This window comes from Capra hircus, chromosome 26 (assembly GCF_001704415.2).
Source record: "Capra hircus breed San Clemente chromosome 26, ASM170441v1, whole genome shotgun sequence".
Taxonomy (NCBI): domain Eukaryota; kingdom Metazoa; phylum Chordata; class Mammalia; order Artiodactyla; family Bovidae; genus Capra; species Capra hircus.
The window spans coordinates 40,129,096-40,155,280 of NC_030833.1; the positions used below are offsets into that span (position 1 = coordinate 40,129,096).

The window sequence follows — 26,185 nt, forward strand, 5'->3', positions numbered from 1 at the left end:
TGAATATTTTAAGCCCATTGTTAAAAACTACTTCTTCAGAAAAAAAGATTCCTTTCACAATATTACTGCTCATTGACAAGACACCAGTCATCCAAGTGCTTTGATGCATATGTATAAAGAGATTAATATTGTTTCACACTGTGACGCAACATCCATTCTGCAGCCCAGGGATCAAGGAGGCGTTTTGACTGTCTTATTATTAAAGAAATACATTCCATGAGGCTATCACTACCATAGATAGTGATTACTCTGAGTGGATGTGGGAAAAGTCAACTGAGAGCCTTCTGGAAAGAATTCAGAGTATGAGAATTCATTCCTTTTCACGGTTAACTAAGTTACTCTATATATTTTATTTGCAAATTATTGGAGATATATGGCCATCTGCCTGATTTTACCACTAGATGGCATTGCTTTTTTGGGAATTTCCTGGTCTGTCCCAGTATTAGTGAAATTAAACTGTGCAACCGTATCAGTTCAAGAACTACGTTCACTGCAAAGCCAACTGACTTCTAATGAATCAGCCATTATGGATGCTTTGACACCACAACATACAATAGGCCGTGAATCTGGCCATTCTAAGCTGTTACAAGTAACACTGGCTTCTGTGGAAGTAGATACTACTTTTCAGATGTGTTTTGAAATATCTATTTCTTACTGAATTATTGTAGCTTGAATCTGTTCGTCAAGCTGGCAGTAAATGATAAAAACCCTGTCAAGACAGGAATAACAAAATATGATGGAGGGATTTTGTAATGTCATTGTGAAATCTACACAATACTTGGTTTGATTATACACCTGGCTCTACCTATTACCTAAAGGAACATGGGCAAATCTCACTGGACTTGCTTAATCCTCTAGAAAGAGATGAAAGTAGATTAAAAGTTCCTTATGGGATTTTATGAGTATCAAATAAAAATGTCTGTGAAAGTACATTGTAATCTGGGAAACACTGCTAATTGTGACTAATTTTGAGGACTTAAAGATTCATACTCATTGGTGTTTATATCATGCATACAATTGTTATTTTCTTTAAGGTAGTCAGTGTAATTAAGCTCAAGGCTTCTCATGAATTTTAAGTTTAGAAAGCAACTCCACTTTGAGTATCTTTCTGAGATTATTTGGAGAGAATGGTCTGAGAAGATTCTGTGACGAATTCTAGCACGTTTAAGTAAGTGAACTTTGTGCTGGATACTCCTAATTTGTTTAGTTATAAGAGGTAACTTTGACTTGATGGAAACATATTTTGGATGAGAAGGATTTGTCCTCTCTGGTGGTAATAATTTAGAGCTTCTTTATAGCTTTAGTGCCCAGTTGACACATAATAACCCTTAAATATACAATGACAAATAATTTCCATTTCCTAAAGAGAGTGTATGTGGTGAAAGTCACCCAGTCGTGTCCGACTCTTTGCGACCCCATGGACTATATACAGTCCATGGAATTCTCCAGGCCAGACTACTGGAGTGGGTTGCCTTTCCCTTCTCCAGGGGGTCTTCCCAACCCAGGGATCAAACCCAGGTCTCCTGCATTTCAGGCGCATTCTTTACCAGCTGAGCCACAAGGGAAGCTCTATTTCCTATAGTTCTCCTTTATTTGACTAGGATTTTCTCTAGCGTAACAATAATTCTATTCTGTATTGAATTCTCACTACCAAATTTAGTGCCTACAAACACAAAAACAAAAAAACCCAGCCTACCAAACAAAAAAGATAGTGTTGGTTGGATGCAAAATGAACAAATTACTAGATACAAATACTGCTACCAAAGATGCACAAAATATGGGTTTAAAATAGTTTATGTTTGAAATTATTAACAGCACCTTTCAAAATTACCCATTCTCCCCTCGTTGACCTGGTTGCTTAATTAAAGCTTCCCAAGCAGTTAATATCTGTAGCATCTTTTGACAGATAAAAATCAAAGCACGTAGGTGGTATTCAGAGGTTGGTCTACAAATGATTCATGTGCCCTAAATTTCTTAAAATGTAAGCGATACAGAATTCTCTGCATGGGCAGGGAGCACGGGGATCTTGAAAACAGAACAGGCAGAGGCTTGGAGACAAATGGATGAGACGAGATAATACACACAAAGCGCTCAACTCAGTACCTGGCTCCCAGCACCGCTGTGCTAATTAGGAAAAGACCCCTGTGGGCAGATGCAGCCCTCCAGGGCTACAGTTGGCAAGCCGAAGGTGGACTGGATGGTTGTCCCCAAGTTCTCTTGGGCGACAACCCTGCACAACACGCAACCTGCAGAATTTTGGAGGCCCTTGGGCTAGCTTCTGTCATCAAGAGACAGCGCGACAGAGTAGTCAGCGTTCCCCCAGTGGGTACATAGTAGCAGAGTAGCCTTTCTATGGCTTTACTCACTTGTGAGATGAAACCGTACAGATATTCACTACACTGGGTCACTATGCAGACGGAATCAGTGAATGGATGTAAAACACATAGATACGTGCATGGCACATGTATATATTTCTCAGAATGTTAGGTATTATTATCAATATTGAACTAGTTCTCAATAACAGATGAGGCAAAGTGGTATCAACTCGTTGATGACCTTGAGGCCTGGGGTTTAGGACAGTTAGGCTTTGAAGGAAGGGTTGCTGCTGTCACAAAGCTCCTGGTCTTACAAAGGAGTATGAGCAATTAAACCCTACAGAGAACCGTCCAAATTTAGGGCTGTGAAATTCTTCCTCAGAACGCCATGATCTTATTCACCACCTTCATCCCAGTGACTTCCATCCAGATGTTCAATACATACTAGTTGGTGAGTTTTATGATGTAGTTAAAAATGTCTAAAATCTTTGCTCTCCATCCAGTGTTGTCAGCTGGTCTGATAGTTGACATTGATAGTTTATCTTAAAGTCAGTGAGACAGTTTCTTCAATCTCTTCTCTGAGATTATTTATGAGTACTTTCCAAATACTGAAGCATTCTTTCTTTAAAATCTTTCCGGATTGAACTTTTAATTAATTAATTAATTTGAAATATAGCTGATCTACAGTAGTATATTAGTTTTCGGTGTACAACATAGTGATTCAATATTTTTATAGATTCAGTTCAGTTCAGTCGCTCAGTCGTGTCCGACTCTTTGCAACCCCATGAACTTCAGCATGCCAGGCCTCCCTGTCTATCACCATCTCCCGGAGTTTACCCAAACTCAAGTCCATTGAGTCGGTGATGCCATCCAGCCATCTCATCCTCCGTCGTCCCCTTCTCCTCCTGCCCCCAATTCCTCCCAGCATCAGGGTCTTTTCCAATGAGTCAACCCTTCGCATGAGGTGGCCAAAGTATTGGAGTTTCAGCTTCAACATCAGTCCTTCCAATGAACACCCAGGACTGATCTCCTTTACAATGGATTGGATGGATCTCCTTGCAGTCCAAGGGACTCGCAAGAGTCTTCTCCAACACCACAATTCAAACGCATTAATTCTTCGGTGCTCAGCTTTCTTCACAGTCCAACTCTCACATCCATACATGACCACAGGAAAAACCAGAGCCTTGACTAGACGGACCTTTGTTGGCAAAATAATGTCTCTGCTTTTGAATGTGCTATCTAGGTTGGTCATAATTTTTCTTCGAAGGAGTAAGCGTCTTTTAATTTTATGGCTGCAATCACAATCTGTGGTGATTTTGGAGCCCCCCAAAATAAAGTCTGACACTGTTTCCACTGTTTCCCCATCTATTTCCCATAAAGTGATGGGACCAGATGCCATGATCTTCGTTTTCTGAATGTTGAGCTTTAAGCCAACTTTTTCACTCTCCTCTTTCACTTTCATCAAGAGGCTTTTTAGTTCCTCTTCACTTTCTGCCATAAGGGTGGTGTCATCTGCATATCTGAGGTTATTGATATTTCTCCCAGCAATCTTGATTTCAGCTTGTGCTTCTTCCAGCCCAGCATTTCTCATGATGTACTCTGCATATAAGTTAAATAAGCAGGGTGACAACATACAGCCTTGACATACTCCTTTTCCTATTTGGAACCAGTTTGTTGTTCCATGTCCAGTTCTAACTGTTGCTTCCTGACCTACATATAGGTTTCTCAAGAGGCAGGTCAGGTGGTCTGGTATTCCCATCTCTTTCAGAATTTTCCACAGTTTATTGTGATCCACACAGTCAAAGGCTTTGGCATAGTCAATAAAGCAGAAATAGATGTTTTTCTGGAGCTCTCTTGCTTTTTCGATGATCCAGCGATATTGGCAATTTGATCTCTGGTTCCTCTGCCTTTTCTAAAACCAGCTTGAACATCAGGAAGTTCACAGTTCACGTATTGCTGAAGCCTGGCTTGGAGAATTTTGAGCATTACTTTACTAGTGTGTGAGATGAGTGCAATTGTGTGGTAGTTTGAACATTCTTTTGCATTGCCTTTCTTTGGGATTGGAATGAAACTGACCTTTCCAGTCCTTTGGCCACTGCTGAGTTTTCCAAATTTGCTGGCATATTGAGTGCAGCACTTTCACAGCATTATCTTTCGTGATTGGAAATAGCTCAGCTGGAATTCCATCACCTCCACTAGCTTTGTTCGTAGTGATGCTTCCTAAGGCCCACTTGACTTCACATTTCAGGATGTCTGGCTCTAGGTGAGTGATCACACTATTGTGATTATCTGGATCGCGAAGCTCTTTTTTTTTTTTTTTTTTTTACAGTTCTTCTGTGTATTCTTGCCACCTCTTCTTAATATCCTCTGCTTCTGTTAGGTCCCTACCATTTTTGTCCTTTATCGAGCCCATCTTTGCATGAAATGTTTCCTTGGTATCTCTATTTTTCTTGAAGAGATCTCTAGTCTTTCCCATTCTGTTGTTTTCCTCTATTTCTTTGCATTGATCGCCGAGGAAGGCTTTCTTATCTCTCCTTGCTATCCTTTGGAACTCTGCATTCAAATGGGAATATCTTTCCTTTTCTCCTTTGCTTTTCACTTCTCTTCTTTTCACAGCTATTTGTAAGGCCTCCTCAGACAACCATTTTGCTTTTCTGCATTTCTTTTCCATGGGGATGGTCTTGATCCCTGCCTCCTGTACAATGTCATGAACCTCCATCCATAGTTCATCAGGCACTCTGTCTATCAGATCTAGGCCCTTAAATCTATTTCTCACTTCCACTGAATAATCATAAGGGATTTGATTTAGGTCATACCTGAATGGTCTAGTGGTTTTCCCTACTTTGTTCAATTTAAGTCTGAATTTGGCAATTAGGAGTTCATGATCTGAGCCACAGTCAGCTCCTGTCTTGTTTTGCTGACTGTATAGAGCATCTCCATCTTTGGCTGCAAAGAATATCATAAATCTGATTTTTATAGATTATATCCACTTAAAATAATTACAAAATAGTGGCTATGTTTCCCTGTGTTGTACAATTTATCCTTGTTGCTTATTTATGTCATACACGGGAGTTCATATTTCTTAATCTCCTACCCCTAACTTGTCCCTCTGCATTCCCTCTTCTTTCTGGTAACCTCTACTAGTTTGTTCTCTGTATCTGTGCAGGCACTTTAGTTCAGTCGCTCAGTCGTATCCGACTCTTTGCTACCCCATGGCCTTCAGCATGCCAGGCTTCCCTGTCCATCACCGATTCCTGGAGTTTGTTCAAACTCACGTCCATCTAGTCGGTGATGCCATCCAACCATCTCGTCCTCTGTCATCCTCTTCTCGTGCCTTCAATCGTTCCCAGCATCAGGGGCTTTTCCAGTGAGTCAGTTCTTCGCATCAGAGGGCGAAGTGTTGGAGTTTCAGCCCAAGTGTAGGTTGTAAGTTTTAATGCTAACCACAAGGGGGCAATGTTCAGCCACCTATCCCTGCCCTTGCGCCATTAAGAAACTTGATTTTCATAGAGCTTTTTTTTTTTAAGTCAAAACTTTTATTTTTTATTTTTTTTTTGGAGGCTAATTACTTTTCAATATTGTATTGGTTTTGCCATATGTCAACATGAATCCGCCACGGGTGTACACGTGTTCCCAATCCTGAACCCGTTCCTACCTCCCTCCCCATCCCATCCCTCTGGGTCATCCCAGTGCACCAGCCCCAAGCATCCTGTATCATGCATCGAACCTGGACTGGTGATTTGTTTCATATATGATATTATACATGTTTCAATGCCATTCTCCCAAATCATCCCACCCTCACCCTCTCCCACAGAGTCCAAAAGACTGTTCTATACATCTGTGTCTCTTTTGCTGTCTCGCATACAGGGTTATCATTACCATCTTTCTAAATTCCATATATATGCATTAGTATACTGTATTGGTGTTTTTCTTTCTGGCTTGCTTCACTCTGTATAATTGGCTCCAGTTTTATACACCTCATTAGCACTGATTCAAATGTATTCTTTTTAATGGCTGAGTAATACTCCATTGTATATATGTACCACAGGTTTCTCATCCATTCGTCTGCTGATGGACATTTATGTTGCTTCCATGTCCTGGCTATTATACACAGTGCTGCGATGAACATTGGGATACACATGTCTCTTTCAGTTCTGGTTTCCTTAGTGTGTATGCCCAGCAGTGGGATTGCTGGGTCATACGGCAGTTCTATTTCCAGTTTTTGAAGGAATCTCCACACTGTTCTCCATAGTGGCTGTACTAGTTTGCATTCCCACTAACAGTGTAAGAAGGTTCCCTTTCCTCCACACCCTCTCCAGCATTTATTGCTTGTAGACTTTTGGATAGCAGCCATTCTGACTGGTGTGAAATGTTACCTCATTGTGGTTTTGATTTGCATTTCTCTGATAATGAGTGATGTTGAGCATATTTTCATGTGTTTGTTAGCCATCTGTATGTCTTCTTTGGAAAAATGTCTGTTTAGTTCTTTGGCCCATTTTTTGATTGGGTCGTTTATTTTTCTGGAATTGAGCTGCAGGAGTTGCTTGTATATTTTTGAGATTAGTTGTTTGTCAGCTGCTTCATTTGCTATTATTTTCTCCCATTCAGAAGGCTGTCTTTTCACCTTGCTTAGAGTTTCCTTTGTTGCGCAGAAGCTTTTAATTTTAATTAGGTCCCATTTGTTTATTTTTGCTTTTATTTCCAATATTCTGGGAGGTGGGTCATAGAGGATCCTGCTGTGATTTATGTTGGAGAGTGTTTTGCCTATGTTCTCCTCTAGGAGTTTTATAGTTTCTGGTCTTACGTTTAGCTCTTTATCCCATTTTGAGTTTACTTTTGTGTATGTTGTTAGAAAGTGATCTAGTTTCATTCTTTTACAAGTGGTTGACCAGTTTTCCCAGCACCGCTTGTTAAAGAGATTGTCTTTACTCCATTGTATATTCTTGCCTCCTTTGTCAAAGATAAGGTGTCCATAGGTGTGTGGATTTATCTCTGGGCTTTCTATTTTGTTCCATTGATCTATATTTCTGTCTTTGTGCCAGTACCATACTGTCTTGATGACTGTGGCTTTGTAGTAGAGCCTGAAGTCAGGCAAGTTGATTCCTCCAGTTCCATTCTTCTTTCTCAAGATTGCTTTGGCTATTCGAGGTTTTTTGTATTTCCATACAAATTGTGAAATTATTTGTTCTAGCTCACAGAGCTTATTTTTAAAGACTATCTTAGTAAAAGAAGCAAAGTCATTATTTCTTTAAGACTCAGGCTTATTATTTTTCTTCATTACTGCCTAGAATATATACCTATCCTTCTGTAGGAATAAAATTGAAACCTAGAAGCCTGACTGGATTTGTACCCAGGACCTGTTAATAGGGAGTGATAATGAAAGATAGGGAAGCTGGCTCGCTGCAGTCCATGGGTCACGAAGAGTCAGATATGATGGAGAAACTGCACAACAAGAAAATATTTAAATAAAGCATTTTAGGCTGGCTATCCGTCTCTACTGGGTAACATAAAATACAATGAGATTGCAATTAAGGTGGTTGTCTGGGTCCTCTTAAACACTAATTTGCTCTGTTAATCACCATAGATCCTTTCCAAAGTTAATCGCTAATCCTGAATACTTCATTCCACAAATATTTACTGAATACTTCTATGTGCTAGGGATTTTTCTGTGGATTTGCTGGAACCCAGACAGGGATTGTATCTTTGTGTTTATACTGGTAATACTCTTGTCAGGAGAGGGAGGGAGGGATATACCTGCCTGCAGAGGTTAGACTCCTTTGAAAGAATATCTTAAAATGATTAGATTTATTAAGATGCAGGAGGATTTAGAAATTTCCTAGTGGGAACTCAGATGACTAAAGGGACCAGATGGATAAATAAATAAAATGGGCCAGGTGGGGACTGCGATTAGGTGAAGAGCAGGTGTCCAACTTAAAGACTACTCTCTCCTCAGCAGTTCAGGCCAGAATTTTCTTCTTTTTTTAAAAAACCCAAACAAGACCAGCTCCCCTTGACACACACACACACACCTTCCCCTAACGTTAGCAGACAGAAAAAACTGCTCTAGGGAAAGTGGGTTCAGAGAACCAGAAGGGATAAGGGGGCAAGATAAACCCTTTTGTCCTACACCCTTAGTGAGCGAGTGAGTGAGTGTGTGTGTGTGTGTGTGTGTGCGCGCGCGCGTGGTCAGTCCTGTCTGACTCTTGCAGCCCCATGGACTGTAGCCCATCAGGTTCCTCTGTCAATGGGATTTTCCAGGCAAGTACTGGAGCGGGTTGTGATTTCCTACTTCAGGGGATCTTCTCAACCCAGGGCTCGAACCCATGTCTCTTGTGTCCCCTGCAAAGGCAGCAGTTTCTCCAACCTACCTCCCCACACCCCAAATATTTTTTTAAACAAATGCATTCAACCAGAGCCATGATGAATACTGAGCAATGCAAGGTCATGGCATGAACAGTGGCCAAAGGTGGTCATATAGGTGAGGTCTGTTTCTCTTTCCTCAAGGAATTTTCCAGGCCGTCAGGAGAGCTTCCCTTTCTGAGCCTGGTTCTTCTAAATCTCTTGTTAGATTTCAGCAGGAACAGGGCATGGGGCGTAACCATCTTCAGGTGCCCTCAGAAAAGAAATGCAAAAGGTTAGCAGTGGCTTCCTCCTTTGTCATTAGTGAAAATGTGAGGATTTGAGACAGAGGCAGTGAGTCTCTGGAGTCAGACATTTCAAGGGAATTCAGATGCTGCTCTTTCAAACAGAAGCTAGAAACCTGGAGTTTTATAGGAAACCTCTCAATTTGAGACAGCTGTCAGTGAATTGATCTAAATGTTGTGAAGGCCATTTCAAGCCACCTGAGAGCTAAATTTGCCTACCCTCCAGTAATTTAACCTCTAACCTAATTAAATCCTTCAGTTTTACAGATGAAATAGCAGGCCCAGAGAATTTAATGACGTGCCCAACATCATCACATAATCCGCAATTTTTTTTTTTCCACTAAGTCATAAAATAGCTGAAAAAAGTAGAGGAAACATCTGGCAACTAGTCAGACAACTATTGTCAACTTTAAATAAACGGTAGGTGTCGGACTTCCCTGATGTTCAGTGACTAAGACTCTGTGCTCCCAGTGAAGGGGGCCCGGGTTCGATCCCGGTCTGGGGACTAGATCCCACATGCCGAAACTAGGAGTTTGCAAGCTGCAACAGATACCTGGTGCAGCCAAATAAATAAGTCAATAGTGTGCTTCAAAAAGGTAGGTGTGAAAAGAGCCAGCTGCTTGGCGATGTTGGTGCTGAGACAATTCAGAAGAGTATGAGTTATACTAACAATGAATATACTACCTAATATGGAAAACGATGATGACTGCAGAGGGGCGAATCAGGAAATAAAAGGCGCAGTACTCCGGCTGCCATGGGCTACAAACTGGCACCGTGGTGTTCCATCAAACGTGAGTGAGTAACTGTAAACACAACAGGGTACTGGAAAACAGCTGCAGGATTGCATATCATGAAATTCTGGGCAAGTCAGAACTCTATTATTTCATAAATCTAATAAGAGACGTGCATACGGATTTTACTATTAAATTAAGGAGAAAATGGCTCAGTATCACCCAGGAAATACAATAAACATGTAGCTATGGTGAAAGCGCTCCAACAAATGAGGGGATGAAGGAACATTCAAGAGAAGGCAGCTGAGATTTCAAATTCCGGGGCCATTTCAAATGCATCCAGTGGTCATTTCATGGAACTGGGGATTAAAATATTCTACACCACTCAAGAAAGTGCTATTTTTTTTTTTTAAAAAAGAAATAGTTTCTTTTTATTGTTCACTACACGGCTAATTCTTGTGCCAAACGGACATTCTAAGAGGACAGCCAAGTACTGACTGATGTCACCATCTGGTTTTGCCAAGTCGTGCTCACCTCCCGTTGACCATCTCCAGATCCTGTGAAGGCAGAGTGGGTGTCTACATTGTTCACAGTCATGATCCCAGCTCAGTTCCTGGCATACAGAAGGCCCTCCATAACTGTTTAACTAGGCTGACTTGGCTCAGCTGGAATGGAAGAATCAGAAGCAGTTGGAAGGGAGCTGAGAGGTCGTTCTCATCATCCTCACCCACTCCCACTCTCCCCACATGACATCGCCCTCTCGTCCCCCACGTCCGCCTCCATCGGGGATGGGAAATGCAATGTGCTGCTTAGCAAGCAGCCAAATCTAATTCAATAACCCTGCCTTAGACCCTCTCCAGATGATGCTAACGCCAAACTAGACTGTCATAATGTTCTTGGCCAGAAGCCTAAACTCTGGAAATGAGATTACATGGGCTTTGTATGAGTTTTAATATAACCATAACAAGTATTAATAATGCATGTTGTATAATCAATTGGCATTCTCCCTCAAAGTACTGCAACTCTTATTTCTTACTTTGATACATGCATACACACAGATAAACAAGAATACATCTCTCTCTGTCTCAGGGACTCCACACCTTGAAAGCTTTGACTCCTTTTAACCATTGATTCATCCAATAACTGAGTTCCTAATATATGCCAAGCACCATGCTAGGTTTACAGGCACAGTGGTGAACACAACGGGTGTAGTTCCTATTCTCACTGAGCTTTTCGTTGAAGGTCAAAGAAAATGAAAGCAAACAGCAACAAAAAGTTGCAAAACAAATTATGAAGGGGGAAAAAAGTGCTAAGAAGGAAAATAATGGAGGAGGGCGATGATCGAGTTTAAGTTAGAATGGTCTGATAAGACCTCTGGGGAGGGGATATTGAAGCTGAGGTCTTTGCAAAAAAATGATGAAGAGCTTTCCAGGCAAGAGAAAAGACAAAAGCAAAAGCCTCTGCCTCCTTGGCTTGATGCTAAAAAAAATAAATAACAGAATGTGGCACAAGATGATGCAGAGATAGGCAGGGGCATGGCACATTATGGACCACAGTCAGAGGAACCCAGGCTGGTACTTGGGGAACCATAGAAAAGTTTTAAGCTGTGAGGCAATGTGATCTAATTTAAGTTTCATTTTTTAATTTATTTTTAATCTGGGGTGTGCTGGATCTTCACTGCTGTGTGCCGGCTTTCTCTAGTTGTGGCAAGTGGGGCTTACTGTCTAGTTGCAATGGGCCAGCTTCTCACTGTGGCAGCTTCTCTTGTTGCCCAGCGTGGGCTCTAGGCGCGTGGGCTTCAGAAGTTGCAGCGCATGGAGTCAGTAGCTTGGTACACTGGCTTAGCTGCCCTGCAGCAAGCGGGATCTTCCCAGACCAGGGGTGGAACTCATGGCCTCTATGTTGGCCGGCGGATTCTAAACCCACTCGACCACCAGGGGAGTCCTAATTTAAGTTCTGAGAAAAAGTTTCTTAGTGTTCTCATGAGAATGGACTGACTGGCAGAGAGGCTTAGGGCAGAAACAAGTAGATGGGTTAGGATGCTATAGCAGGAGTAAGCAAGACAAGATTGCAGACTGGATTAGGGTGTTGGCAGCGCAAATGGAGAAAGGGGAGGCAGATTTTGAGCTATATTTTGACGAGATAATTGACGGGACTTACAGATGGATTGATGTGGGAGGTAAGATTACTTAAGACTTCTAAGAGAAAACTTAGATTTCTGGCTTGATGAATCGAATGAATTGGAAGCCCAATACAATAAAACCATAAAAGAGAACTATTTTACTTAAAGAGGCAGAAAAGGGAAAGAAGGTCCGGTCCACTGGGGTGCCTTCCCCCTTTCCAACGATCCTTGGAATAGGTAGATATACCTAAGTCATGATTCTCAAATTTAGGACTCTGGACCGTTTGGAAAGATTATGAATGTACCCGTTCCTTCATGCAGTTTTTCTGGAGCAGTCACTTGGAGCAGGTATACACCAGGTTAACGGGGATGAGTCTGCTTACAAGTACACTGCCTTCACTAACCCTCGCATTGGTTGGAGACACTCTAAGCAACTGGAAAGCAGTTTGCTGGCAGACTTTTGCCTCCTTTCCTTTTATACAAGCCAATGTGGGCTTTTTTTCACTTTGTGCTTTTCTATTCTTCACGTTCTGCTGAAATAAAATATAACCAATGCCTATTATTTATATTGCTAGAAACTCTTTGAGTGGTTCTTCCGGTGGCTGGGATGAATTGTATTTTCTTCACTTAATGATGCTGTCATGCGTCATCTATAATCATGAGACTAATTCATAGGGATATGTAAACGCGTCTCTGATGAAAAACCAGAAACAGCAGCACCCAGTCAGTACATGGTAATTTATGTAACACTTAAGATATTTTAGCATAGGAACTAAAAGGGGGTGTGACCACTATTTGTTTACCTTGGTGCCTTATCTATTTCGGTTGGCTTTGTCCTCATCAAATAGTTTGTTCACTTTGCACTTTCTGAATCTATCAAAATGAATAAAGGTGAAGGAGGAACTCGCTAATTAATCCATTAAGAAGATCAACAGAGAGAGTCAAAAAGGGTAAATCAGTCCCAAACAAAGCTGGCTGATTTTGTTTTTTGGTTTTTTTTTTGGCAATTAGAGTCTAATTGGTCTTCACTGTGTTTCTGATGTTAGCAGGTGAGCTGTCTAGCTGGAACCAGGCGCCTCTTCAAATGACTTCCAGAAGCCATGTGGGAGCAGGTCCTGCTTATTATCACTCACTCTTCTCCTGAAAGAGAAAGTTCTGTTCTGCTGTGTACACCCCTCTTAGCCCTGAATGGTTATCCCTCTTCTGTGACTCACGTAGCACTTGCTCCATCCTGCTTAGCTGTCAGCTACGCATCTTCCTTATCTCCCCTACTAGACATTGCGGGCATTCCGCAAGGTCCAGGCCTTGTCCTTTTGGTCTGGTTTCATCTCAGCTCTCTTGCACTGAAGATTTTCAAGCCTTATCTCTAACTTTGACCTTTTCTCCTGGCCCCTGCCCTAAGTTTCCAGCAGCCTGATGGGTATTTCACACCCACCCCAAGCTCCACGTGTATACTGAATTGTCCACCAACTGCTATCTCTTAACCCCTCTGTTAATGATCACCATCCTCCCAGTTGGAGACACATGCGCTTGTCCTGTCTCTTTCACTCCCTATCTAATCAGTCACTTTGTCCTATTGATTTTCCCTGTTCTCATCAAAAAGACTTATTTACTCACCGCCAAACACACCTTGCACTTTCTCACTGCTAATGTTATTACCTGCAGTTTCACACTACCACGAGGGCCTTCCTATCTGCTCACTGACTTGCTCCAAGGAGTTCCAGAACCACCTGTAAAGTCAGCATTTACCTAGTTTCTGTCCCAAGCATTTAGATTCTCCCCTGAATTCTAGCAGAGGGTCGGACACAACCTAGCAACCGCTCAGCAACAACTGAGTTAGGGCAAACATTGACTTCCTTTACCAAAATGATCATGCACCTTCTCTTTCTGAAGTGGTAGCGTGTGGTGATGGTGTTTTTGAAACCTTTTATTGTTATTCAGCTTCTCTCATTTGCATTTCTACTTCAACTAGATTGTAAATTCCTTGGTGACAGGAACCCTGTCTTAAAATACTATTGTACCACGCACAGCCTAGACACTCAAAAGCACTGGTTGATTTGATTATGCTGGATTTGTCTGATGATAGAAATGAAGAGACACACACTGTAGTTCAGTTTGCAATTCGATCGCTCATTAAATTGGCCCATTAAACACAAATACTTTCCTTTTTCTAACATATTGCTCACAACAGGGTTTTTTTTTCCCCCCTCTTGAGTCACTGAAAAGAGCATAATAGCATGATAAACCCTGGGGAAGAAAGACTTCTGATAGACACGTTTGCAAAAACTTTTCTCTTATACTATTACAAGGTAAATACAAGATCTGCAGATGTTGTGAATTTATATTACTTATCTCTTGATTAAATAATGCTGCATGACAAACCACCACAACCCCGCAGTGGCTACAATAGGAAGCCTAGGAAACCTTTATGTTTGAGCCTGTGTAGGTTGGCAGGGCAGTTCTACTGATCTGAGCTGGTCTAGATGGGCTCACTGGTGCACCCAGAGCCTGCTGTGGGGCTAGCAGCCAGCTTTGCTAATCTTGGCTTGGCTCTCCCGCTGTCTGGGGACTTGGCTGGGGTGACTGAAATGACTGAGCTTGTTTCCATGTGTTCGCTCATCTTCCAACAGGTTAGCTCAGGCTCATTCTTGTGGCGATGAAGGGTACTGAGAGACAGTGGGGGCATGGCCCTAAGGTCTAGACTCAGTGTTGGCCCACCACTCTTCCTTCCCACTGGTTAAAATAGTCACTGGACCAGCCCTGATTCACGGGGTTGGGGAAACAAGGCCCCACTTCTTGATGGTTGGGGCTAATTCACATTGCAAAGGATATGGAAACAGGAATGGAGAATACCAGCTCTTTTCGAAATCAGTCTACCCCAGAGTAAACAGACCTGGCTTCATATGCCAGCACAGTTTTCTAGTTGCATAATATTGAGCAATTTATTTAACCACTCTGAGCTCTGTCCCTCAATAGGAAAATAAGTCCTGTGAGGGTAGAAGGAAATCTATATACCCAGAGTAGGGGACATTAAAGGAACTCAATAAATATCAATAAATTCCTCACAACTCTCCCAACAGCCGTTCAGATAAGGAAAGGAGATATACGACATCTCTTAACATGATGAAAATTATGTAATTTTATTTAAATTTGACTTGGAGATACAAAATGCTAAACTCAAATGCATATTTCAGGGGGAAAATGACATAAAAGTTGGAGCAATAATTTGAAAGATTTTGAAGAAATTAACTGGAAAATGAAGCTCAATGTTATTTACATCAGTAGGCCGTGTGCTGATCCTATGGGTCAAGAAAGGGTAGGTCACAAGGTCTGTGGCCAGACCACAGGGAATTTCTCACCAGTTTTTTGGGTCATACCTCACATCTAGTCGAGCGAAAAACCAGCAGCTACTCTCTCGTTCCCAGTCTCCATGTAAATTTTCTTATCCCAGGTGTCCTCAGAAGACAGCTGAGCTGGGTCAGGGAACTCTCAAGCCGCACGTGAGCCCTGAGGCAGGGAGCAAGTTGTAGCATTGAGTTAGATGTGGGGCTGTTGTGGTCCTGCCCATGGCTGGTGACTTAGTTCAGAGTAAATGTTGTAAGTACTAATCAAAGAGGAAGAATCACAGAGGTGACCACAAAGGTGAGGTATAACTAACATTTACTCATTCCAAAAGGTTTAGCGGAGTTCCCGCTCTGGCAGCGTTGGGGGAATGGTTAATGAGACCGGGACGTCTCCTGCCATGGAACAGCTTACACTCCCTGCGGTCAAGGGAGGAGTGTTTGTATTCCATGTATTTTCAGCTAGCATTTATTTTAATCCCCCCTCTCAACTTATTGAGGTATAACTGACAAATAAAAATTGAACATTTTTAAAGTGTACAACATGATGATTTGATATATGTATACACTGTGAAACGATTACCGCGATCAAGCTAACTAAAACCACTAACATATAACACAATTACCTTTTTTGGTGTGTGTGATAAAAACATTTACAATCTACTCACTTTGCAAATTTCACTATAAAATACAGTATTGTTAACTATAATCACCACGCTGTACATTCAGTTCAGTTCAGTTCAGTCGCTCAGTCGTGTCCAACTCTTTGGGACCCCATGAATCGCAGCACGCCAGGCCTCCCTGTCCATCACCAACTCCCGGAGTTCACTCAGACTCACGTCCATCGAGGTGGTGATGCCATCCAGCCATCTCATCCTCTGTCGTCCCCTTCTCCTCCTGCCCTCAATCCCTCCCAGCATCAGAGTCTTTTCCAATGAGTCAACTCTTCACATGAGGTGGCCAAAGTACTGGAGTTTCAGCTTTAGCATCAGTCCTTCCAAAGAAAACCCAGGGCTGATCTCCTTCAGAATGGACTGGTTGGATCTCCTTGCAGTCCAAGGGGCTCTCAAGAGTCTTCTCTAACACCACAGTTCAAAAGTACATTGAAGTGAAGTGAAGTGAAGTGAAGTAGCTCAGTCGTGTCCGACTCTTTGCGACCCCTGTGGACTGTAGCCTACCAGGCTCCTCCCTCCACGGGATTCTCCAGGCAAGAATACTGGAGTGGGTTGCCATTTCCTTCTCCAAAAGTACATTAGATCCCCAGAATTCACTCATCTTATAACTAAAAGTTTATACCATTTGGCCAATATCTCCCCACTTCCCATGGCACCCAGGCCTTGGCAACCACTGTTCTATTCTCTGCTTCTATGAACTTAAATTTTTTAGACTTCACATGTAAGTGAGATTATCCAGTATTTGTCTTTCTGTGTCTGGCTTACTCATACAGCAAATTGTCTTCCAAGTTCAACCATATAGTTGCAAGTGGCAGGATCTTCTTTATTATGACAATAATATATATATATCACATTTTCTTTATCCATTAATCCATCAACAGACACAAAGTTTGTTTCCATATCTTGGCTACTGAGAATCATTCTGCTAACATGGATTAAGTACTTACTATGCATTAGCTGGCTTCCTAGGTGGCTCAGTGGTAAAGCAACCGCCTGCCAACACAGGAAGACCCCTTGAGAAAGGGAATGGCAACCCATTCCAGTCTTCTTGCCTGGGAAGTCCCATGGACAGAGTAGACTAAGGTGGGCTAAGGTCCATGCGGCCACAAAGAGTCAGATGCGATTTTGGGTCTAAAACAACAAAAACAACAATACATTAGCTACTGTGCTAGGCACTCACACATATGTCTCATTTTTTTTTCTTTTTATTTTTTATATATGTCTGATTTAACCTTCAAGGTAGTCCTAGAAGGAAGGTGCTATTTTGCTGTTTCATAAATGAAGAAACTGAAGTTTTGAGTTGTTATTCATCTTACCCAAGGTCACCCAGCTAGCAAGTTCTTGATAGGTTCACATTTGAAGTGATGGGGTGGGGAAGATTTAAGTGACAATATCCACTGGGGGCCTGGGGGCTCAGAGAGAGGTCAGAACTGGGAATGCGCTGCCTCTGACAGACAGGTGTTCAGTCACTGCCATGACAAGGCAGGGGTAAGGATTTGGGTGAAGAAAGGAAAGCAGAGAAACAGATGCTGAATTCTAAAACTTTCAGAAGAAGTCATGTGATGGAACAGGAACCAAGGAAGACAATACACAAAGTGGAATCTGAAAGGTGCCCACAGGATGTGATCTTATTAGAGAAGTCAAAAAAAAAGAATTTGAGAAGACGGTTATTCAGAAAGCTGTTTCCTGGTGTTCCGTGAAGAATTTCGCGATTTCCCATTCTGTGCACTGCCCTCATTTGCATACCTGACAGCATAAAATACTTGCATCTTTTTAATGCTGTTTTTTATCCTTGGATTCCTTATTAGCCATGGAAATACACTTTCAAATTCTATTTAGGTAAAAGCTTCATGTTTCCATCCACCTCCACCTCCAACCTCCTGGTAGCTTCCAGCTTGACGTGGACACCCCAAATATTACTTATCTGGAGCCAATGTTCTCGTTTCTCTCTGCTGAGTCCACACATCCTTGTTTGAGCAAATAACAGGAACAAACAATTCCTTCTATAATGGATGTACCCTAAGGTGTCACGCTTCTGAGAATCTCATTTGACAATCGATTCCCCTGAACCAGGGTACAATGTGACTTTAGTTTACACATTTGTTATTTATTGGACACAAATCGTAGGGATTTGACCAAGTAGGCTGTGCCTCCCGGCCAAAACAGCACAGGTTAGTGCCCAGCTCACAAAGGGGAGGAAGAAGCTAGCGGAGGGGGCTGGAGCACAGCTATAGATGGTCATTGAGGGACCAGAGTAGCTGACCACATCAGCAAAAGGTTACTTGACTAATAACAAAACTTTTAAAACTGTGAAATATTGATACTGGTTAAGATTTTGTGCACATTTACTATGTGCAGGGCATGGCAAGCAACACGTTCTATGGGTTATTCCAGCCTAACTCTCATAAGGACTCAATGGCTGAGGTTTAACGATCAGGTCCTCCACTTGCCAGAGGACAGATGAGATTCTGACTAGAATTTGGAAAAGGTGAAATATCTGGGTTCACTTCCTCACCAAAATCCTGGCCTCTCGGCACCACTGTCCAACAGAACTTCCTGTGATGAAGGAAATGTTTGACCTACTGTCCCGTACGGTACTAGCTACACATTGGCGTAGCGCTTGCCATGTGATTGCTGCAATGGACTAGCAACAAGAGACAAACACAAAAACCTTGAATTTTGATTAAAATTTAAATGTAAATAACTACATTTAGGGCCTCCCTGGTGGCTCACTGGTAAAGAAACCACCTGCTAATGCAGGAGATGAAAGGTTCCATCCCTGGTCCAGGAAGATCCCCTGGAGAAGAAAACAGCAACTCACTCCAATATTCTTGCCTGGGAAATCCCACAGACAGAGGAACCTGGTGGCGTCCATGGGGAGTCCCTGTGGTCTCAGACTTAGAAACTAAATGACAAAGCCACATTTCACAGCCATTTTGGACTGCAAAGACACAGAACATTTCCACCATTACAGAAAATTCTATTGGATAGCACTCTTTACGAGAAATGCTGCATTTTCCCCTTCTTTCCTCATTAGATTTCAAGGCAAGGAGAGGGGTTTGTCCCCCTCCTTCCCAGCTCCTCCGGCCTCACGGAAAGGAGATTACTCTCCTCTTTCTATCTTCTCCAACTCGACCTCCACACCACCCACCGCTTGGAACCATCCTTGCATGGGAGGGGACCCTGAAGGGGGAGGCAGATGGGAGTGACCTTCTCTATCAACCCCATCATCAATAATCCACCAAGACTCACCTCTCAAAAGATGAAAATCATTCTGTCAGAGATAGGATCAGCCCAGCTAAACCTGAACAAGCAAACACAACCGACCAACACTTCATAACAGAAATAAAAGAACTGCTCTCGGCTTTTCTAGGGGCCTCTATGACAAGGGATGTAGATGGAGGAAAGCCTGTGAGGTTTCTTCCTCTTTTTCAAAACTTTTAAAAACAACTGGTTACCCTACATGATTGAAGTGGAAAATGGGGCTTCTCAGCCACCCAAAGCAATGTTTAACTAAGAAAAGTATTTTTCTGAACCAAAAAGTACTCCAGCTTTTAACTAAAAGACCTTCACAGTTGAAAGCTCAGGGCTCCCCGCAACCTCAACATTTTAAGTCCATATTCAATGCTAATATATTCTCTTACAAGTCCTATTTGCAAATTCTGCTGCATTTTTTGTTTGCTCATTTTGCAGGACGTGTGGAATGGAACTCCTACGTCCTGTGTGGGAAGGGGAGTCTTAACCGCTGGACCACCAGGGAGTCCCTCTAAAGTGTGTCATAAAGGTATCTTCACTAGCCTTTACTTTCGGGTAACTTTGAGCTTTCTTTTACAAGTGAAAAGAGCTCATCCAGATTTATAAAGAGCAGGAAACTGAGGAGAGGGGAAGAAACAGCCAGATGTAAAATGAGGAAGGACTTTGCTGGTCTATTTTTAAAAATACCCTAAGGTATTGTGTGGCCACTGCATCACAACTTTCTAGTCCCCTTCTCAAGTTTTACAAAATGTCAGATTCATTGTGAAACTCTGAAGCACCACCGACTAAATCACCTAGGGAGTCTTGTTTTAAGTGGCTCTGGGGTTGGGCCTGCAATTCTCCATTTCTAGCAAGGTCCCAGATGACGCTGATGCTATGGAGTAGCAAGCATCTAGACCCCAAGAAGTTGGAATCGGACCTCCTCAGTTCAGAGACTTCGCTCCTGACACGAAGTGGAATTTACAGAAGGTCCCTGGGGCAGCTCCTTGGTCAGGCCCGGGGGACAGCCGACTTTAGGGCGACCGGGGCGGAGGGGCCGAACCTTAGCACGAGCAACAGCAGTAAGTTTTCCTGGGGTGTGTTACATACCGGGCTCCTGCGCCTCATTCATTTTGTCCTCCCATCAAGCACAGGAAGTGGACACTATTAGCGTCGTTTTACAGGTGGAGACACTGAGCTCGGAGATTTAAGTAACTTGCCTACGGTAACGGCTTTTCGGGAGAGTTGAATCTAGGTCCTCAAGCTCGAAGAAACAGCCCTTTAAACACGTCGGAGCCTCAGTTTTCTGTGCTGTGAAATGGACGGGCTGCACGGGCAGAGATCCCTGCAGCGTCCACCTCAGGGAGTCCTTGGATTCCTGAAGCAGAGCTTGCTTGCTCTTTGACCCTGCAGGGGAAAGTTCTTTTTGAGAACACCGAGCCCCTCTGCCTGCCTGTTAGGTCAGGGGCAACGCACCGCCGTTCCCGGGGAGGGTCGGGCAGTCCGCAGCGAGGTGGCTCGGGTCACAGCGGGCAGGTCCATTACATAACCGCGAGGCGGCCCCTCACCCCTCGCCAAGCCGCGGCCCGTAGAGCGGATCCCGGGATAAATCCTATTCACCCGCCGGCCAGAGTCCACGGCGGAGCTGGGGGCGTTGAACTCCCCGGTGCCTTTCGGAGGCTGAGCGCGGGGATTTTCCCTGCCACGCTCTCCGCCTCCCGCGCTGCCCGTGGGGCCCCAGCCCCAGCCCCGCCGGCGCCTCCGCCCCGTCCGCTCCCCGCCCCTCGGGAGCGCGGACCACGGCGCCTGGGGCCCGGGAAGGGGCCACCGCACGGTGGGTGCACCCCGGGGGCATGTCCGCGCGCCACCGCCCGGGCTGCAGCGGTCCACGCGAGGTGAGCAAGCGGAGCGGCCGGGAGGAGAGGGGGATCTGCACTTACTCGGCGGGCTGCGGAGGGCTGGAGGCTGGCCCGCCGGGCTGCCGGGGCGCAGTCTCCCGCCGATCGCTCCGGCACCAGGATCCCCAGCGCGCCGGCCCGGGAGCCCACTGGCACACGCTCTGTCCGCTCTCAGGACGCGGTGGCTCAGGTGACCCGGGCATCCTTCGCGGCCGGGCGGCAGGCTCTAGGGCTGGGCTGGGTGGAGGTGGCAGACGGCGCTCCCTTGGCTGCCCGGCGACGCACCAGGAGCCCGCCACCATAGCTTGATGCCTCGGAGCGCCCGCTGTGTTGGGGAAAGACACATGCCCACCTGACGCGGCGGTGCTGGGCCGGTGCTCGGGCAGTTTCTGGGCCGGTGGGTGGACAGGGAGCGGCTTTGATCCCCACCCACCTCCTGTGATTTCCAAATGCCGACTTCTCGTGCAGGAGAGATCGCGCAAGATTCCTTCTGGATTCTGTACCTAACGTATCTTATTTATTTAGAATCTTCCCTTTCCCTCAGGTGATAATGTTTAGTTAATTTCCATTGGCTCAATTTCTTAGTTGCTTCTTGTCCTCAAAGAAAATAGCCATAGTGCAGACTCAGGGAAAAGTGCTTGAAGTAAAATTTGAGAGCAGGGTTCCAGTAAGTCCTGAGGCTATTTGGTTAGCCTGTGGCTTTCACAACTCAGCATTCATTCTGAATCTCTTGTAAATTTTTTTTTTTTTTTTTTTTTGGTAATAAGTCAGCTGGGACCTACTAGGGCACTGGTTCAATCCTTCCATTCTGGAGGGACTCTAATTAGTTTAATTTACCTTTTCTTTGCTGAGAGTTTGGCACTCTGGTGGCTGCAGTCAGCTTAACCCAGAAGCAAAGTCTTCAGACCCTCCATATTTAGAAACACACTCTCATCAGGTGTTTGGGAGAGCCTAGCTTTTAAAATCATCAGCTGCCTGGCCATAAACCTCATGTCAAACTAGGCAAATGGTGTCTGACCCTCCCAGGAGTAGTAATTAAGTGACTGGATTTGGTCACTTATAATCACAGGCTCTTGGAAATTGTTCAGGTTTTTAGAGACCGTCTGGTCAGACTCTTCACCAGACAGCCTGGGAAGCTCAGTTTCCTGTTGGTAAGTGGTTAAGTTCATTGGTGACTGAGGCAGTACCAGAATCCAGGCCCTCTCCTTCCAGCTCAGTTCAGTTTTCAAACCATATTACTTTCAGGCGTTTAGAACAAAATTGATGATTAGAATCATCTGATCATGTCATTTTCCTGTTATTATTTTTTGTCCATCTTTTTCTTTTTAAACTGGTGGGATTCTGAAATAGTTGAGAGGTCGATTTAGTCAAACCACCTTTTAGTATAATTTTTAAAAATACAAACCCTTAATTTTAAGTAATACATCTTAAATGCATGAATTTAAATAATAATATGAAGATGAATATGCAGGTACATTACAGGTGAACTGCCAGGAGAAGAAAAGTAATCAAAACAGATGGATAAAATGTATCCTCATCTATCTTTGGAGTCTCTTTGGGTTCTTACCTTCCTGTGCTGATCATTGGTTAGAATTCAGAGTGTGATTTGTGACTTTGGAGCTGCCTTGGGAAAAGTGGCTTATATGAGGACAATCTGTGTGTTGTGATTAACACGATGTCCTATAACAGTGCTCAGAGAAAGGAATTTTTAAAGAGACTCATTTAGCATTTTGGGCTCCCCAGATGGCTTAGTGGTAAAGAACCTGCCCGCCAGTGCAGGAAACTTGGGTTGATTCCTGGATTGGGAGGATACTGGCAGAGGAAATGGCAACCCACTCCGGTATTCTTGCCTGGGAAATCTCATGACTAGAGGAGCCTGGTGGGCTACAGTCCTTGGAGTCTCAAAAAGTTGACATGACTTAGGGACTGAACACACACATTTAGCATTTTCGCGTTACATTACACATTTTTTATGTTTTTCAATTTACTTTAATAGGTATTTATTGAGTGCCTACTATGTGCTCAGTGATGTTATGGTCACTCAAGGTATATCAGTGAATAAAACAAAGAACTTTGGTCTTATGAACCTCAGGTTACAATTTATTTATTAGAATTTTTCCAGGATTGTTTGGCAGATGGAAGAGAATTTCAGTTTTGACTAAAATAGGCAGATATTTCCCAGGCAAGAATACTGGAGTGGATTGCCAGTTCCTTTTCCAGGGAATCTTCCCAACCCAGGGATCGAACTCACTTCTGCATTGGCAGGCAGATTCTTAACCACTGAACCACCGGGGAAGCCCTTAAAGTAGGGAAATGAACACAAATATTCCAAATTATCTACCTTCCAATCCCATAATTCTGCTGATTTTATAATCAGTGTGAAAATAAATACAGAAACAAATTCAGGTAAAGTTACTTGACTTTTATGAACTGATGTACGTGAACTCTACGTGAATAGAAATTCCCACACTTGGTTACTTTATGTGTGTTCATTCAGAGTCCCTGAAACGACTCTTCCTTTAGTGCAAGGACATCACTGTGGTGACATTAAACTTAATGAAGCATGAGAGGATTCGTTTTCTCAATGATGTTGGTGCCCTGATGTCAGTGTTGTGGACTATAATTGTATTAGTTTTAAGATGTAGCTTCTTGTTTATTTATGAAGGTAAGTGTTGTGTTTTGATTTTGTCTCAGTTTGCATTGTCCCCTGGTCCCCTCCATGTTAATAGGCAGCACAGTGCTGTGACTTATTGCTAAATCTGTTACCGCAGAGGTTTTTCTTTTTAATCAGACATTGCCGTTTTAAGCGTTTCCTCATCTTCTCAATTGCTTTTTCTTTAGAATGCTGTAGTTTGCAAGCTCAGGCATGTTTATTGTTTTTAACAAAGGCTTATGAAAATGAAGTTGGCACTTTTTCAGTCATATATAGCCAAAAAAAAGTGTTCAGTACAGCTTTGGGGGTTGTTTATGCATTCCTTACCAAACCAATGGCTTTGCTTTTAAATATCGACAATTTGGAAGCGATGTTCTTCTGAGTCCCTTTCTGCGATATCTAAAAACCCATTCAAGTTGTATAATACTTTAATTTAGAAAAACTAAATCCACACTTGAAGACATTGGGCGGTTTTGAGTACAAGGATTTTTGTCTCTGTTTTTAATTTGTTCTGCATCAAAGGACATAAGAAAGTGTCCTTATCTAACAATGTCCTATTTGAAAGTGATCTCTGTTAAACACTTGGAGAAGAGTCATGACGCCTGACAGCTGCTAGATACCCAGGGGCAGTTGATTTTCTTCCTTTGCCTACCACTGTGCCCCCTTCAGATTCTTACCTACCCCCCACCATCCCACTTACTGCACACTGAAGAAAGAGATGTGTTGCTCTGTAGTCAGGTAAGAAGTTCCACACCTTTAATTAATTGTTTAATCAATGTACTCATTCATTATTTACTTTACAAATATTTATTGAACTTCTTATTACAGATTTGTTCAAAGATTGTGTCCTGCATCCCTCGTTTCCTGTGCCGGTGGCTGTAGGGGATATAAAAACATACTACTTGCCTCTGAAGCAGTCTGGTCTCATATGTAAGAAAAGATACTGTGTAACTAGCTATATGGCTTCCCTGATGCCTCGGTGGTAAAGAATCCTCTGCCAATGTAGGAGACTCAGGTTTGATCCCTGGGTCAGGAGGATTCCCTGGAGGGATGCATGGCAACCTACTCCAGTATTCTTGCCTGGGAAATCCCATGGACAGCCTGGTGGGCTACCGCTCATGGAGTCACAAAAGAATCAGACACAACTTAGAGAATAAAACAGCAGCTACAGAATACCGGTTATAACTACCATAAGAGATAGATAACTACTTTAGAAATTAAAAGGAAGGAGAGAGAGCAGGTAGGCACTATGAGGAGTCGAGGATTAGGAGGAGGACATGTTTGAGCTGATCCTTAAAAGATAAGTAGGATGGTGAAGTTTTTATTGAGGCAGCAGGGTATACCTATCTCTATGGGAGCCCATCTTTGCTTCTTTTGAAGACTTGGACATACGGAAGACTTCCTTTTGGGATAGTTGAAGTTGTGTTGTCTAATAGACGCAGATCATCTACACCTCTGCATACACACTGCTTCATCCTAGGTAATGGAGTACCCGTCAACACTAATGCATCTGATGGTGTTAACTGTTGCTCTCCTCTCCCTCTGAAAAAGGAACCTGTTGTTGCTCAGAACGCAGACGCCACGGTGGCAAATAACTGTCCTCATAATAAGCTGGTGTACTTTGCTTTTATCAGCTCAGGTTCATGCTTACAGTGGTGTTTGGTCACAGTCTTGTTTATTTTAATAATACTTGCTACTGTAATTTTGTGATTTAATTAAATATTAAATAAACTGATACAATGGGAGTGCCAAAAAGGAATGCTATTTCTGTGAAAACTTGATTGCCTCAGAGATTTGTAAAAATAAGCCATATTAAAAAAACAGTATAAACAGCTACAACCTGGATGAACCATGAACACATTATGATGAGTGAAAGAAAGCAGATACAGAAGACCACAAATTGCGATTCCACTTGTATGAGATATCCACAATAGGTAAATATACAGACACAAAATGTACAGTTGTGGTTGCCAGGGTATAGGGTAGGGGGAATTGACATTGACTGGTAATAGGTACAAGATTTCTTTTTGGGGTGATGGCTGGATTCTGGAATTAGTGGTGTTGGTTTTACAGCATCTGAATTATATACTTTAAAAGATATATATATATATACTTTAGGAGGCTAAATTTTTTAAAGATCAATAAACTGCTGTTCCACAGGTATGGAATAGTTTGCTTTTATAAAAGGTTAGAAAACTATAGTAAAAAAAAAAAATACTAGACAGATTTTTACCCTCAGGTATTTTCATGAGTACCTTTAAGGTACAAATGCATTTAAGAAATGGAAGGAGGAAATCTGGCCATGGTTTAACCAGGAAAGGCAACACAGAACTGAAATCATCAGGGGACATGCAATAATTAGTGAATGATTTCCCCTTTATTTATGTGACTGAAATTGAAATATGTTTGAAACATGATGTATCAACTTTTTGACTCCCTGCTTTTACTGACTTCTGATTGTTTCAATTATGAGCGCTTATAATGTTCCAACTTCTTAGGGTACCCCAGTGTCTCTTGAAAACAGCTCATCTCTTTGGCTCTAGAGGGAAATTCCATGTTTATGAGCTTCTCTT

At 42.9% G+C, this 26,185-nt stretch overlaps 1 protein-coding gene and 1 long non-coding RNA gene across 2 annotated transcripts in view; one reads left to right on the forward strand and one right to left on the reverse strand.

Moving 5' to 3' along the window:
• Positions 14,946-21,519, reverse strand: LOC106503633. The gene is made up of 4 exons (XR_001917326.1): positions 21,002-21,519; positions 20,172-20,468; positions 16,775-16,958; positions 14,946-15,319 (listed from the first exon to the last, which is right to left on the reverse strand). It is a non-coding gene; the product is annotated as an uncharacterized LOC106503633 (long non-coding RNA).
• The window catches only part of SLC16A12 (solute carrier family 16 member 12), a 100,554-nt gene continuing 94,833 nt past the window's right edge, over positions 20,465-26,185 (forward strand). Inside the window, exon 1 of the mRNA XM_018041575.1 lies at positions 20,465-20,956. The gene's annotated coding sequence lies outside the window, so the exon portion shown is untranslated. The remainder of the gene's footprint in view (positions 20,957-26,185) is intronic.